This window comes from Triturus cristatus, chromosome 4_1, assembly GCF_964204655.1.
Source record: "Triturus cristatus chromosome 4_1, aTriCri1.1, whole genome shotgun sequence".
NCBI lineage: Eukaryota > Metazoa > Chordata > Amphibia > Caudata > Salamandridae > Triturus > Triturus cristatus.
Genome location: NC_140585.1, coordinates 1,114,934,887 through 1,114,948,561, shown reverse-complemented (window position 1 = coordinate 1,114,948,561; position 13,675 = coordinate 1,114,934,887). Strand labels below are relative to the sequence as shown.

The 13,675-nt window shown below is 44.4% G+C and overlaps 1 protein-coding gene across 1 annotated transcript in view; it reads left to right on the top strand.

Moving 5' to 3' along the window:
• The window catches only part of PIK3CG (phosphatidylinositol-4,5-bisphosphate 3-kinase catalytic subunit gamma), a 202,812-nt gene that overhangs the window by 174,937 nt on the left and 14,200 nt on the right, over positions 1–13,675 (top strand). The gene's annotated exons all lie outside the window — the stretch shown is intronic.

Here is a 13,675-nt window from a genome sequence, read left to right as displayed (position 1 = left end):
AGTCTGTAAAACTTACAAGGTGGTTCTTCTTCTGCTGTTTCATTTTCAGGTTCACTTTCAAAAGTATATTGACAATGATTTATTAGACTGCAGATCTCTGGTTCTGAGTCTTCTTCCTTCTCAAACACTGTTAGTAGATATACCGATCCGGGAGACATATACTTTCTATTTGGAGTTTTCTTTCTCATTGATCTTTAAGCAACTGCTGATTCACTGTCATTTTTTTCTGCAATTAATTGAATTACTTCAGCTTCTTGATTAATTGATAGTCTGTTATGTTGCTAGTGCTTTCTTTTGCAACTACTTTTAAATAACTTATTTTCTTCAGCCGATTTGTTTCAATCAGTAAGAACTGCTGAATCTTCTTAACCCACTGATGGACTTTTACTCTCTGGTAAATGTGAACAGCATGTTTGTATAAACTGCTTTCTTCCTCTGGGGGTTCTTGTGACTTGGATTTTCAAATTGAGTGTTTAATTATTTGCATCATAGACTACATCTTCTTGCTTCAACTCATGCTTTCGACTTTAACATTACAACAACTCTTCACTCTGATCCTCACCTTGAAACAGGACAGCACTGCTGGTACCTTCCCCTGGGTCTTGATCTTCACTTGCATTGACCTGAACATTGCTGTCTTCACCAGTTTCATCTTAAAAATGTTCAATCTTTTCACCCCCTCTCGATTTACACTGTGCACTTAAACTTGACTCTGTTAATCAGTGATTGATTTCACCACTTCTTCATCCATGACCTTCACTCTTTCAGTGTGAGTGGTGTGGATCCACTGTGGGATTCTGGCACACTTTAAAGGGGTGTTTGTTGTTAGGATGACTTGGTAAGGGCCTTTCCACCTCTCCTCCAAGCAGCTTTTCCTCTCATGCCTTCCGACAACTACCCCGTTGCCAGGGCTTAGGTTTTGACACTGTACTTCTTTTGTTGCTTGTGTTGCAAAGACCACCTGGTGAGAGGCAGATTTCACCATATCAGCTAGACCTTAGCAGTAATTGAGATCGATCTAGAGCAATGTCATCAGTAATTGAAACAAGTGCAACTGAAGCAGTGTAATCTCATTCCTTTACCCATGATCACTTTCTGGGGTGAAAGACCAGTCATTTTGACCGGAGTACATCTAATGCTCATCAAAATAAGATAAGAGGAAGAGCATCTGACCATTTCAAACCAGTAGAAGCACACACCTTAGAGATATGTTCTTGAGAGTTCCAGTCAGCATTTCAACCACTTTGGAAGACTGAGGACGATAACTACACTGGAACCTCTGATCAATTTGGAAGCAGTGCAAATCAGTTGTAAAATTTCATTTTTAAAATAGGAGCCCCGATCCATCTCAATAGAAGCTTGAATGCCAAATCTCAGTATTAACTCACTCAATTAAGGTTTTGCAACTGTTAGGCAGTCTGATCTCTGGGTTGGATAAGCCTCAACACATTTAGAAAACAAGCAGACATTCACAAGAATATGTTTTGAAGCCATTGTAAACTACCAATTCAATAAAGTCGTATTGGAGTCTTGTAAACCGGCCCTCTGATTTGCCAATGTGGTTCATTACAGTATTAGTCCTTTATCCCTGATTATTCTTTTGACTGGTCAAACAATCTTTAGCAACAGTTTTAAAATTTGTATTCTCCCAATATTTCCTAAACATCCTGAGCATTGCTTCCCTCCCTAAGTGAAAATGTCCAGGAAAATAGCATGCCTTGGGCTACAAAATTGTGTCTGGTAAAATGTAATTATGTTCAGGAGTAACATATATATTGTGATGATTTTTCCAATTTCTATTTTTTATCTACTGTAGCCTCCTTCTGAAGGTCTCTCAATTCACTTAGCAAATCTTGAATTGAACTTAACAAGAAATAATTGGTATTTTCCAAATTAGCACAGAATTTACTCTTGATTAATCTTGTTCAGTTTCTTGAATCTCTGTTTCATCCTCCAGTGACTGTTTCATCCTCAAGTGAACAATCTCTGGCCACCTGATCAGCATATCTGTTTTCAAGAGTTGCATATCTGTTCCAGTCTTATGGGCAGCACATTTGACTACAGCAATCTCTTTTGGCTGCTGTATTGCTTTCAATAGATCATGTATGTAGAGGCTATATCTGATGGGAGCTCGGGAGGATGTCATAAACCCTCTTAGTGACCACATTTAGCCAAAATCATGGACCTCTTCAAAACTATAATGGCTGTCTGTATAAATTGTCACATTTATGTTTTCTGACAAGCAAGAAGCTCTTGTCAATGCAACCAACTCTGCCACGTGTGCTGAAGTTTCATTCAGCAGATATGATGCTTTAAGGATCTCAGAAATTTAACTGCAGCCTTAAATACTTGTTACTGGTCTCTCAGACAAGAACCTTCAACTACCAAAGTTAGATTAGCCACTTCAAGAGGAATCTGTTTAATATCTGGTCTTGGTTTGATACATAATTCTGTAACGTTGATGCAGTCATGCTCAGGTTCATCATCAGCATCTCTCTCCCTGACGTCACAACTTTTGTTCGAAATAAGAAGCAATATTGCTGGATTTATTGATTTGCATCTTTTGATTGAGATGTTCTCAGCCGCCTGTATGACTTGTTCATATTTGGCCAAATGACTGTTTGTCATATACTCAGTTCCTGTACATAATAATAATAATACAGCATTTTGTAGAACGCGAACAGCTACCTCACAAGGAGGTGTCCCGGCGCTGAAGACCGCTGGGGAACCCGTCCTGGTTTTCCCTGTGAAATGGTCCCTTTCTGGGTATCTCCAAGGTGAAACCAGGCATCCCCGGCATCTGTGGGGGGCCGTTGTAGAGATGAGGCAAGCTTAATGCCCAGAGTTGCCGAGTGTGTTCCTGGTTAGAGTAGGTACCGAGGCGAGAATTATCGAGTCTGTTTTGACCCTGGTCCACGACCCTGCCGCGTCAGGAATTGAACCCTGGTCCCTGGCCGAATCTCTGCTTGCGGGTCTGCCGCCTCTAACCAGTGAGCCACACCTCTCCACAGCTCTACATGTTGGCAATAGCTCAACAGAATGTGGAACAAATACAATTAAGGTATGTCCCATTACAATGCTTTTACTTGGTTCAGTTTCAGTGCGAACAGCTGCAACCAGTTTCAAACAACCAGGAATACTTAAAGCTACTGGACCCAACACAGCTGAAAAATAGGCCAGAGGCCTCATGATCCCTCCATGCTTCTATATAAGTATTGATAAGACACAACCACTTTTTTCATGGCAGTTAAGGAAAAAGTTCATATTATAGTCTGGCCTTCCAATGGCGGGTGCATGACACAACTTTTCTCTCACTACCCGGAAGGTCTCTAAAAATCCTTCTACAAATGGCAGCGGATTCTTTATGTCACTATGTGTAAGCCTTATTAAAGGTTTTATGATATGCTGGCACGTCCTATGTTCATGTCCATGTCCACTCTCCCACTGAAAATTAGTGCCCTATTTAATCCCTGTGGTCTACTGTACTTTCTCTCCCCTGGGGGAGGGGGCCAGTTTGGGGATGAACACCCTCTATCCACCTCTCTCCTCCTCTTCAGAAAGACTGAATTGGTCATGCCGGTAGAGGGAGACAGAGTTAGATGGCTGAGCAGGCCTTTGTCTAGCGCAAATGGTGACTGCAGGGGGGTGGTGGTGCTTGCTTCAGGTTTTTGGGTGCTTGAATAGATAGAACAGGTGGTGTTGGTGGTACTACATGACTCAGAGAAAGTTGAATAGTGGTGAATTGCGCTTCCTTTGTGCCATCCTCCACTCAAACAATCACTGGTTCATCATATATCTCACTTCTAAGAAATTTGGGAACTTTCCTTTTCCCTTGCCTCTCACGGCGGGTCTCTCTCAATCAGGGTCCAATCCATGTTAAGAGCTTCATCGGGTGGCTTGGGGAAGCTGAGAGAGTGCTTGCAGGAGATCGTGAAGATGATGTGTCCAATGGAAGAGTAATCACAGCATTATCTTGCTCAACAGAAAGCTCAGCTTCCTGCTCTGATCCTACTTCTGTAAGCTCAGGTGTAGCAGTCTGTGGTTGCTGTTGAGTTTCCTGTGAAGATTCAGTTTTCCGCTGAGACAAATTGATTTTAGACTCACTGTTCTCAGCTATTGCTTCGCTTCAATCTTGGCGGCGGTGAGGGAATTTTGTTCATCCCGAGCTGATGAATCTTCCTGCCTCTTCCTGCCCAGAGGAAGGTGCAGCAGGTTCACTGCCAGTGGTAGTAACAAACTTCTTCACCTCACTGGTCACTTTCTTGGCTGAAAGCTCCTTCTTTGGGGCCACCACTTTACTTTGTTATGTGCCTGTTGCAAAAGCTGAATTACTTAGAAGAATGGTCTCTGGACTTCAGTGTGAAATATTTCAGAGACCTCTCTTCATCTACTCTCATGCGCCTTTTGGCAATACAAAAACAAGAAATAGTCAGACTTAGCAATTATTGTCAATGGATTACATGTCATAATCACCATCATCATCACAGCAATATAAAAAAAACATTGTAAAATTGGTACAAACAATAGTTGGAGTCCCTTCAGGGACCATGGGTACCCTATGATACGTAGGGGGCAGGCACAAATAAAATACATTAATATAAAACACCTGGTGTCCCTCCAAGGCCCAAAGGACCTCTATGGGAGACAGGAAAAATCAAATAAATTAATATAAAAATACCTGATGTCCCTCCAGGGCCCATAGGGCAACTATGAAAGCCAGGAGGAAGAACCCAAAATTGAATTAAAAACACCAACTGTGTTATACAGACTACTAGAATCATCCACAAGCACAAATAAATATATTAGGAAAAAATACGAGAACAAACACAAAAATTAACTAAAACATTATGGGCTTTTTATATCAATTCTCCTAGAAAATGGCTTTTAAAAGTGGGATTAAATAGTTATTAATCAGAAAAACACTCTGGCTTCGCTAAAGGGGGTTGTGACATGGCCAGACAAGAAGGGGGCATGGAAAACAAAGAGGACATGGCTGTCGTACCCTGACTGGAGCCACCACAGCAAAAGGAGTTTGGGGAATGGATTGCACAAATAAATACCCAAAATGTGACCTGGCCTATACGCGGGCCTTAGAACACCAGCACTAATGCGGCAAAAATAATGTAAAAGAAAATCCAACCAAGATACAAAATATAACAGCACATTAAAATAGAAACAGTGAAAAAATGTTAAAACAAACTTTAAAATGCCCCAAACACAAACAGCACAAGGCAACAATTGCCACTTCTAAATATTTCTCAAAGTTGAAAAACAATTAATCAATCTCACAAAACCCCCACACACACAAAATGGTGGGAAAGCACATGGGGCAAAACAAAGGAACATGTCTGGCTACGTGGGTCTGGACTCTGGAACTGCCCCAACCTTAACCTCCAAAAGGCACATGCGCACAAAAGAATAACCTAAATTTGGCATAAATAAAAGACCATCCACAAGCCCCTAAAATATTCAAAAATATCTTTGGCACAGAAGGAGTGAGAATGTGAAAAATACATTAAAAAATACATATAAGGCCTAAAGCTGACTAGGCCCTAAGAAATATAACACACCTCAAATTATAGACATAACTGGACAAACTTCACATAAGCATGAAGAAAAGGAAGAAATGACACTAAACCCAGGCCTCCATAATTAAAAAATGTCCATTATCCCTTACTCTAACATGGGCCTGCCTGCATCTTCCTGCCATCAGTAACAAATTAATAAAATGATTAGAAAAAACACAAGGAACAAAAGTGGTGGTGGCTGCCAAAATAAACATTTTGCAAAAAACTGCACTGAACTTTCTTAAAAAATGTAAAGATTCCAAATTCCTAGAGTGGATGGTGGAGCAGAGATTGCAGACAAAGGAAGAGTGATGTTCTGCCTCAAATATCCAACTGCAAAATGACCAAGGGCTTGTCGTGGTCTGGTATGTAACGAGTGCCACTAACCTGAAAGCCGGATACAGCAGGAACGATGCTAGGTAATCTCCTCCCCTAAGAAGTGACACCTGCGCGTAGCGTATATTTACGGCACAAATGACACCCCTACCGGGGAAGGGAAAAAAGGGACAAAGGAAACAAAAACAGAGTTGTCGCCTGTACTTCAGACCCACTTGGCCAGAAGGGTGCTCTCTCTCGTCAGTGTATGCCTCTATGCCCTGCAACGAGAATATAACATACATTCAGCTGAAGACACGGTCATGCACTTCCTAACCCCCTCCCAACTCCACAGGTTGGCACTTACAAGTGGCAATGACAAGGAAGAGGCCGTAGCACCAGGCGAGTTCAATAAACAAATAACACCTCTATTGGCTTGATGCAAATAACACAGTCTCGAAAAATAGAGGTAAAAAGATACTTATCCGTCCGTCGCGTGCTTGTCTGTTATGCATCAACGACGTTCAGTTTCATGCTGAAATCCAGCGCCATCATAAGCGCACCAGGTGATCCGCATTCGGGTTCATGCTGAATTCCAGCGCTATCATAAGCGCACCAGGTGATCCGCATTCGGGTTCATGCTGAATTCCAGCGCTATCATAAGCGCACCAGGTGATCCGCATTCGGGTTCATGCTGAATTACAGCGCTATCATAAGCGCACCATGTGTTCCGCATTCAGTGTCGCGTCTGGACCAAGGTTATGGTATTCCGGCAAATGGAAGGCTGAAGGGACACAGGGAAGCGAGATAGAGAGGAGTCCGACTCCGCTGCTGTGTCTCGTCGTTATTCCAACTAGGAAAGAAACAGTGGCCAAAAGGTATCACAGTCCTCCAATGGGGCTTGGAGCCTCTGCGGGTTCGGCGTGATTGAAACGCTGTGAGTAAGCGCTTCGGGATAATGACAATGCACCCGCCCTACTTCCGCATCAGGGAATAGCAGGTAACGAAGTAGTGGGAGAAGCAGGGGGCATGCGCAGCGCTCTCCTTCGTCTCGAAGAGCCTGCGTCGGTTCCCGGAGGAAAAGCGAGCGTCTCGATAGTTTGCTTCGCGAAGACCTCTTTCTATCCAGAGACAGCCCGTAACGGCTGGGGAACGTGGCTGGCGTCGCGGTGCTTCTGCGCTGAGGGAATACACGGGTTTCTTCTTCAGGTGGGTTTTGGAACGGGTATCTCCACTCGGAGCTCGGAAATACGTGGCTTCTCTTCAGGTCTCAGGTACTTGAGTGACAAGCACCGAATTGCGTGGGGGAGGGGCTTTTATAGTGAATGCAGATCTTCCCCAGTGCATCTTGGGAACTGTAGTTTTATAAGCCCTTCCGTCGTTCATTCTCATACCGTACCTGCTCTACGGCGCCCCCTCTGCTGGGCCATGACAGGGCTTGACAAATCACAGGAAGAAGAAGTTGATATAGTATGCATATTAGGCTTGCTTTTCATGGCACTTCCTCTGTGTACTACTATAACACAAAATAGGGATAAAGGGCGCTTGTAGGTCCATCATACGAGCCCCAAAGAACATGTATGAGAAAAGAAGTATGCAGTTCCTGTGGGGGGAGAAGAGGAGGAGGCTGGGTTGGTCAACACCCATACCCTGAAGTGGAGACAGGGTGTCTGCCAGTTTGGGAAGTAGGGCCCTCACACACCCAGTTGGGTGTCATGCTTCATCATAGAACTTGCTCCTTGTCTGGCTGGCGTGCAATGCATGACGGGCACCCTATGAGCGGCTCTTTGGCAGAGAACCTTTTCCCAAGTCATTAGGTGAGGTGCGGGTGTGGGGCCTCGTGGTGTAGATGTGAAAAAATGTGTGGTGAGGAAGTGTATAAAGGGATAAAATGAGGCGCAGTGGTCCTCAAAAATAAATTTCATCTGCGAGCCCACTGGTCTCAATTGAAAACATGGAAGATGTCACCGCTCATATAATGGTGAGAGGTGGCTAATTATAAGTGGTCAACATGTTTATCGCCTATAGGGTAGGAATTCACGTGGCGATTCATCAGGACCAGAAATACTACACTAGCTACACAGTGGTTGGTTACTCCAAGGTGAACCAAGCACTCTACAACCTTACAATGAGGTACTTTTTTTAATGTATGTAGACTGGACCAACCTATACAGATAAAAGAACAAGAAAACATAATAACAGAAGCCTACGTGCTTCCTCGCACAAGCGCCCGTACTGTTTCCGGCACGCGCTTGGGGTCTATCTTTCTCCCGGATATTTAAACTGGGCCTGTACAGACCCCCCTCACTCTTCTGAACAGCCGGAGTAAGGGGAAGGTTCCCGGCACCAGTTCATGGAGGCTCGGCTCTACACCGGCACGGCGTACACCCACTTTTGCTTATAGCTATTGTTCACCTTAACTTGGGTAATATTATCTTTCGATTTTGGACCAATAGGACGTTAACTTTCTGTAACGTACATTCCTCTGCCTGCCACTCGATGGAGCCTGACCATAACCCAAATCGGGTGAGTCTTTGGCTGTAATTACTTGACAGTGGTTGATTACCACCTCTCTCACCTCAGTACCATATGTATGTCACGCTTTGCTTCTTTGAATCTGGCCAAACAACTTTTAAGTTGCACTAACCCCCCATGCATGTGATTGTGACATGTTTTTACTTTGGAGGCTGCTGTGTCCATTGTCTGATTATTTATGATTTCTGTTATGTTTTCTTGTTCTTTTGCCTGTATAGGTTGGTCCAGTCTACATACAATATAAAAGGTACCTCATTGTAGGGTTGTAGAGTGCTCGGTCGGTTCACCATGGAGTAACCAACCACTGTGTAGATAGTGTAGTATTTCTGGTCCTGACGAATCGCTATGTGATTTCCTACACTATAGGCAAGAAATATGTTGACCACTCATATTTAGCCACCTCTGACCATTTTGTCAGCAGTGACAACTTTCATGTTTTTAATTGAGACTAGTGGGCTCGCAGATTACATTCATTTTGGAGCACCACTGCGCCTTATTTTATCCCTCTACACACTTTCTCACCACACATTTGTTCACATCTAAACCACGAGGCCCCACACCCGCACTTCACCTAACACGTTGGGAAAAAGATCTCTGCCGAAGAGCCCCTCATAGGCTGTCCGTCGGGCATTGCAGCGCCTGCCTGACGAGCAGCAAGCCCTATGATGAAGCATGGGTGTGTGAGGGCACCACTTCCCAAATTGGGAGACACTCTGTCTCCACCTCATGGTAGGGGTTTTGACCAACCCAGCCTCCTCCTCTTCTCCCCCCCACAGGAACTGCATACTTCTTTTCTCATACTTCCTCTGTGTAACCATAAAAAATAAAAAATAAACATGCATTTAGTGCTGACAATTTACCTTAACAGTCCGCTTGGGTAAGAAAGTTAACATGAGAATTGTTTTATCAGTGCTCATATTAAAGAAAGGCTGCTTACGTTCAGGTCGGTCACATTGTTGCTGCACGTCAATCACATTGTTCCCGTGATCCTGTGATATATTTGTTTCCCAGAACAGACATCTCATTTATGTGAGGCAGGGTAATGGTGTAATAATAGGCGTTACATGTAATTTTCACAACATGAAATTGCAGAGATTACACCAAATTAGGCTGATGGGACGAAAATTATACACAGGCCTAAATAAAAGGAATAGCTTCTAAGAGACTCCTTCAGCTAGCAATCTGCATACACTTACCTAAAGCAAAACTACACATCCACAAATTCAAGAAATGTCAGTTAGAAAGTCAGGATTAGCTGAAGGTATCACCCTTTACAGTGGGTCCACAGTATGCCTATGTCACTTCCAAGGGGCATGTGATGAGTTTAGTCTCCAATAGGGAGCACTCTGTAGGAATAGGGTTTCAGGTGTCTTAGACAAATTCATTTAGTGAAACCGAGCAGGGTAACATATCCACAAGATACCACCTTATAGGATAGGGTCATAAAAACTGGAAAAATACAGTTTTCATGTATTTTTGGAGTGTGGGCTGGTCAAAAATCCATTATGAAAAGTTATGAAAATCCTTGGGACCCACTAATGGAATTCTCAAAAACAACTTAATGTTGGAAGCAGTGAAAAAAAGGAAATCCTACAACAATTAAACGGGACATAATGTTTATATGCATTAATTCATAGACATCTAAATGACTTATTTGAGTGACTCTCAATTAGAATGCCAGTTAGCGATAGCTGTATCGTTGGTTTTAGTAATGTTCAATGGGAACTGAAGTGAGGCCACCAATCTATAGCTTAAATACGAAAGCCTGATGCACATTGTGGGGAATACTTTTGCTGGCAAGCTACCAAATCAAGATACCAATGTGACGAGGAGGCGCGCGGCGGCGATTCAAGATAGCCGCTCCCTGAATCGCTCTCCGACACCGAGCTCCGGTCGGCGCTGAAGGGCTTCCTAAACGTTTGCGGTCCCGCTTTTTAAGCATGAATCCCTGTATTGGAAGTAACAGGGCACATTGAGGCAAGTTTGTGGACCTATTGAGGGTCTTTTTCAGTGTTTTTTTCCTGCGCTTGCCTCACCTCAGTGGCTCCGCTTTGGGTGGCCTCCATTTTGTGAGTTTGCTGTTGCTAATTCCTCTTCACAGCAATGGCTTATCGCAACTTTATTTTTTTGTCAGCAAAAAACATAACCTGGCTTATTGATACCTAAATGGATCAGCATCTGTCATATATGTGTTGGACTTTCAAATGTTTTCCTTTTTCTTCATTTAATTGGCCTCCGGTTACAGCTGCATATTAATTGCGGGTAATTCGTCTAAGCGATATGTGCAATGAAGGTCTCCTGTTTCAATGCGGCCCCATTTTTGAAACCTGGTTTCCTACGCTAATGTTCTAGGAGCTCATAGAGGCAAGTTTTTAGACCCGTTGTTGGTCTTTCTTGATGCCTACTTCTTTGAAGTTGCTTATCCTCAAGGGATTTATTTTATGCGGCCGCCATTTTGTGATTACCGCTATCAGAGACTTGTTGCCAAAGTTTTCTATATACAGAATATATACATGCAAGTCATTTTTTGGTCTTATTTGGCAACATCCGCAAGTAATTGACTTTGTTTGACATTTGCTCATCAGAACGGTTCTGCTAACGCCACACGCCTGTTGGATGGATCATCTCTTTCATATTCGAAGGTACCTGCTGCGATGTACTTTAATCTCTCCTCCTTTCTATTAAGGCACTAAAGCTATTCAGCACTTTTCAGCAAAGCTCTGCAAATGGTCTACTGACATCATTTCTAAGTGGCTGTACCACTTGTGACCTTGGAATTTTTTCTTTACGAGTTCCTACTTTTTGCTGTGTTGTACACTTTATTCTGCTATGGATTCTTCGCACTCAAAACAAGACCCTTGGGGCTGCTGGGTCTACCTCTGGAGGTCGTAAAGATTCAGTTGCTGGCACCAACAAGCGCGGCAAAAAAGACCCGTCCTCTCCATTGAAATCACCTCTTCCTCTGACGATAGAGGACATCATGGACGAACTATGCCATATTAGACTCTTCATGTCGGATACTACTGCTACTCTTCAGAGAATTGAAGAGAAATGGTCTGGACTAGAGTCAAGACTTTCGGACGTGGAACAAAAAATAAGTGACGCACAGGACGTTGTTGCCAGAGTCGATATCCTCACGAAAGAAGTTACTCAACTTAAAAAGTCTACAGAGGACTTAGAAAATCGCAATAGGCGCAACAATTTACATATTTATGGAATTCTGGAAGGTTCTGAAGGCTCGGACATGATCTCCTTTTTGAAGACTCAAGTTCTGCAGATTGTTGGTCTTCCGAAATCTATGGATTTTAATATCCAAAGAGCGCACAGGTTGGGTCCGCAGAATGCATCTTCCTCATCTAAACCAAGAGGCATCATTGCCTATTTCTTCCTGTACTCTGATCTCATAGCAATTCTTAATGCCGCCAAGCAACCCAAGCAGATGCTCTGGTCTGGTCACAAAGTCTTTTTCAGTCAAGATGTATCCAAGCAAACCGCCACCCGTCGCAAGGAATTCCTCGACCTCAGACCATCTTTGAGATCCATGAATGCCCGCTATGGTCTTATACATCCGTGGTTTTTCAAAGTGACTTGTAAAGACAGAACCTTTTCTCTTGACCATCCTGCTGATCTTTGGAAATGTATCCATACTGTTAGATCTGGGGGTCTCTAGTTGGCAGGGTAGGTTCCACTGTCCAAGTAGGGACCCTTGCTTCTAGTCAGGGAAAGGGGGATACACTGTTAAGATAACCCCTGCTCACCCTCTAGGTAGCTTGGCCTGAGCAGTCTAGGCTATCAAAGGCAATGTGTAAAGTATTTGTACCAACACTCACAGTAACACAGTGAAAACACCACAGATTTACTCCACACCAGTTTTAGAAAAATAAGGTATCTTTACTAAAAACTTCACAAGACCAAATACTACAGAAAAACCAACATACAATTAAAAAGGTTACTTTAAAGATAGTTCAAGAGTTTGCAGAAAGTACTCCAGGATGTAAAAATCAGTGTCCTGCACAATGCGACTCTCAATGCACAAAATGCGACACTCTCGTGCCCAACAGTACCTGTAGTTGCGATAAGGTTCCCAAAAACTATAACAAGGAAGTTGGCAAAGGCGATGCGATACTCCTGAGATCTTGGGGAGGCTTTGCAGCAGCCCTGCTTCACGCAGCAGAGGTGGATGCGCCGGCTCCGATCTGTAGGGGGAGGATGCGATGACTTTGGCTTTCGTTGCGTAGGTTTCTTAGGGGGAAGCTTCACGCACAGGTACGATGCGACGATCTTTGATGCGGCGCGATGCACAGCGCAGCGCTGACTTCTGGTGCTGCAACCCTCGATGCATCGCGGTGCGCGGCATTGACTTCTGGCGCCGCAACCCTCGATGCGTCACGGGACGGGACTCTGCGTTGACACACGCAGCGACTGGATACTTTCATGCACCGGCAGTGGTGCGGCCCGCAAACTGGTTCTGCGACGACCCTCGCAGCGTCAGGAATCTTCACCCACCGGGACGATGCTCGACGCACTCGGCGATGCGGGGAATCCGGGTGCTGCGATGACGCCGCGATGAAATTCTCCTCGCACTCTCGTTCTTGCGACTCGCAATCGGATGATGCGTTGGGTACCAGTTACTCTTTTTCACGCTTCTGCTTCCCAGCTCCCAAACACAGCAAAACGACCTCCTGAGGCCCCAAGACTGGACAAGCACTCCAAGGCAGGTCAGAACTCCCTCAGCAGAGTTCCAGGGGAGCTGGTGGTGAAGTCCTTTTGTTCCTGGGACTTCTTAACAGGGAGCCAGCTCTTCTCAGGCCCTTGGAGATCAGAATCAAAAGAAGGGGACACAGCAAAGTCCTTCCCCTCTCCTTGGCAGCAAAGCAAAACAGCAAGCAGGCAGTCTTCTCCTCTTCAGTTCTTTTCAGCTTTCTCCTTGGCAGAGGTTCCTTCTTAGTTCCAAAGTGATCTAAAATTTAGGTGTTGGGGTCCTCTTCTTATACCCCTCCAAGTCTTTGTCTCTCTTTGTTTCAGTGGGGGGATTCCCCTGCTCAAACCGGGTCCTGGGTGTGCTCTGCCCTGGAGCACCTGGTTCCTTTCAGAGTGAGGGGCAGGGTCGTTAGACGCTCAGCAGGAGGTGGAGCCTTCTTTGTGCTGGCAGAGGCAGAGTCCTCAGCCTGGCCAGCAGGGTGTGGAGCCAGCATTGTGCTGGCAGAGGCAGCCCTACTCAAACCCAGGGGCTACTCCTCCCACCCATCTAGAGCAGA